The sequence below is a fragment of the Pygoscelis adeliae genome, unplaced genomic scaffold (genome assembly GCF_000699105.1).
Source record: "Pygoscelis adeliae isolate BGI_AS28 unplaced genomic scaffold, ASM69910v1 Scaffold423, whole genome shotgun sequence".
In the NCBI taxonomy this organism is placed as follows: domain Eukaryota; kingdom Metazoa; phylum Chordata; class Aves; order Sphenisciformes; family Spheniscidae; genus Pygoscelis; species Pygoscelis adeliae.
In genome coordinates this window covers 188579-191753 of record NW_008824415.1, presented here as the reverse complement: position 1 = coordinate 191753, position 3175 = coordinate 188579, and positions in this window count along the sequence as shown.

Genomic DNA, 3175 nt, shown 5'->3' with positions numbered 1-3175 from the left:
CCTGTGTGCCCCCGCGTCAGTAAAATCTCTTCCACACGGAGCATCCCCGCAATTCCCCTCCTTCAGCAAGGGGAGAGGACAAACGATTTCTCTGCAAGATCCAGACCGAATGCTCAGCCGCCTCCTGACTTTCAAAGACGCTTGTAATGCGCTTTTGTAAAAGCACGATTGGGACCTACTGAAAGAGAGCAGGCTGCCGTTCCTCTTACAGCCCGCTGTCCTGGAGCGCGGAAGGACGCCGTGGGCGATGCCTGGCAGCTTCGCTCGCGCACCGGGCGTCGGTGGATGTGTTACTTAACCGTCGTTCCTGGGTTTAGCGGTTCCCATCAGGGGCTATCTCGCGTTTGAGATGTATCGCTGCACTCCGCTTCCCTGGTACAAAACCAGATTCTTACTTACAGCTCTGTAACAGACGGAGTTTTCACTTTACAAATATTTATGAGGTTCCAACATACCACAAATAGCCGGTAGGGTATTTCTAGGTTTTGGCTGCAGCTGCTTTTCCCTTCCACTAAGTGAACATTTTCTGACAACACTCAAACCTCCTTATGTAGAAAAACCCATGACAGACCCACCCAGCCCTGCTGCTGGGACCGAGCTCTCGCCCTCTGCAAACGAGGACTAATACCGCAGCGCGGGCAGAAGCAGAAGGCTGCTCTAGGCTCTGCAGCCCGTTTTTACTCTTCCTAGAGGAGAATCATGAGGATTTCCTCACGGGCCGAGCCCTGCGTAACACTCCCAGGCTACAGGTCTTTCTCTGCGGCTCCGTAGCGCGGTCCTGCTCTTGCCTTCCAGCTGTCTTCCCTGTTCAGTTTAGATACGTTCAGGGTGGAAGAGCAGCTTTTCAAATGTTTTCTCAGAGGCTTTATCACAATGGGATGGTGACACATACTTCGAAAGCCGGAAGATAATGCCTAGAAATTCAGACGTGTGGAAAACATACAGTTCAGGTATCTTCTGCTAACGAGCTTTTTGCCCTGAATCAGTAAACCTGCAAGCTTGAATGCTGTGGGGTTTAATCTTACGCTACATTTAAAGCAGGACTGTAGGCACAAGCTTCCCTACGTAATCCCACGTTCTTACCCAGCATCCGGATGCACCTTCCTGTGACTTGCACACAACACGCCTGCCTCGTCCTAGGGCAGAGAGAAACGCGATCCGTTTTCCTCCGTTCTTCAAATCACCCCGATGCTACAGGAGGAGGGAAGCGGCAGTCCGCAGGTGCGGCACTCGGCAGCGAGACCGAGCAACGCAGCGGCTCCATCGGTAAGAAGCAACGGTGCGTGGCACCGGGCTTTTGACCAGAGCGGGCGACGACTCTGTCCCGAAGGGCTTGTGCAGGGGGGACAGCTTCTGGGTTTATTTACTTCCTTGGCCCCCATCGATAAAATCCCTGAAGTAAATCTTAGCTGAGCAAAGAGCTTCACACCAGCCACGGAGGGGATCATTAGAAACTCTCAGAAGAGTCTAGAAGAAGTTTGGACTTGGGTCCTGTCCCTGCTCCCCTCCAGCTAACAGTGCAAAAAGGGCTCGTTAACCTTTCTTTGCTCAGTGCTGGGGGGGGGGGGGGGGAGACAACAGGCAGGGCAAAGAAACTGTACGAACTTGCCAGATAAAGTTTAATCAGATGCCAGGGTTTGGAGTTTATTCTCCTGTTTGGACAGCGCAAGTTTAGAGCTTCACTTAAACTACACAGTTTAAGGCAGGCGAAAGCGTGAGTGCTGTAACCGAAGTCCAACGTGCACATAAATCGCTTTCTCTCCCTGCACGTGTAACAGTTTTTACGGTTCGGACTTGGAAAAACCTGATTTCTCAAGTTGATCACTTCTGCGCCTGGAGACCCCCACTGCAGCTGCATCCTACGCCGAGGGAAGCCACGGAGGCGGAGAAGGGGCACTTCCAACCCGAAGGCACAAAGCACAACCGGCGCTTCAGTGTAACAGCGCAAGCCACGTGTACGAACACCAAACGGTATCTCTGTAGTCACGCTTACGACTTCACTTGAGGTTCATTAGAGAAATTACACTCCTTGAAAGGTTGCTTTCTTCGCGCGCATCCCTTGACAAAATGGTAGGCAGCAGACTTCAACGTTGCTCCCTTTAAGTAAATTAAAGGCACGTGAAAAGGCAGTTAAACTTTCTTAGAAATGTTTCATCGTTCCCGCCTCGTTCCTTGAACGATTCTCGACATCGTAATAACGCGATACGTAATAACGTGACGAACTAAATCCCATTCAGGTCAGCAAGAAGTGGGCAGGATGAAGGACTGTGCAACCGGTTATGGAGGCCGGGGTCAGGTTGAAGACAGTAAGCTTGCAGTTTCTTTTTCCTGCTGCTGACTTAGTTTACTTCCTTGCTATAAGCGTTTTCCTGACTCTTACTGCCACGTATTATTTTTTTACCATCCTTCATTCCCTCACCACAGAACCACTTCACTGTACCTTTCCAGGTGGTCGCAACGAGGGTGTTCACAGATAAAATACAGGAATATTTAGTGAAGAAGTTCTTGTTAAGAGAAATTACGGATGGAAGCATTTAAGGGAATACACACTGAGAAAACGCCATTTGTCCTTCCTGCATTTTGAAATGAAATAACCTAAGTCATGAAACCTGAGCAGAGAATTTTTGAACCGCTACGACTCCCAGGTGAGTATCAGTTAAGGAGAACAGAGATCCTAGCAACATCATAGGAAAACATATTTCAATCAATTTTCACGGACAGCTTTCTACACATAACAAACACGTCTCAAAAGAGAAGTATCTTCTTCATTTGAAACTCATATAGTAGATAGATAGTCTGCTCTGTATCGTAATAGTGTATAGCCTACTATATATCACATCTATTGCACCATAGCACTAGTATAGCCTACTGTGAATGATAATAGCGTAGGGATAATTACCCTGGCGACCAAGTAAATCCGGGGGGAAGGTAACGGGGGTGGAGGGTACGTGGGAGGGGGACGGCGGGAGAGGAAGGACAGAGGGAGCGGGACGTGGCGGACACCAGAACATCCCAGAAGAGCCAGGCTTTCAAAGTAACCTGCCCAGCAAGGCTGTACCTTAAAGCCTCCTGGGAGAACTGCGCCGAGAACTTCGCCCGGGCTCCACTCCCCCTTTAGAAAAGACAAACCAGGGACAGGAGGTTTACAGGTTGCTTAAACTCCCCGCGCAGGGTT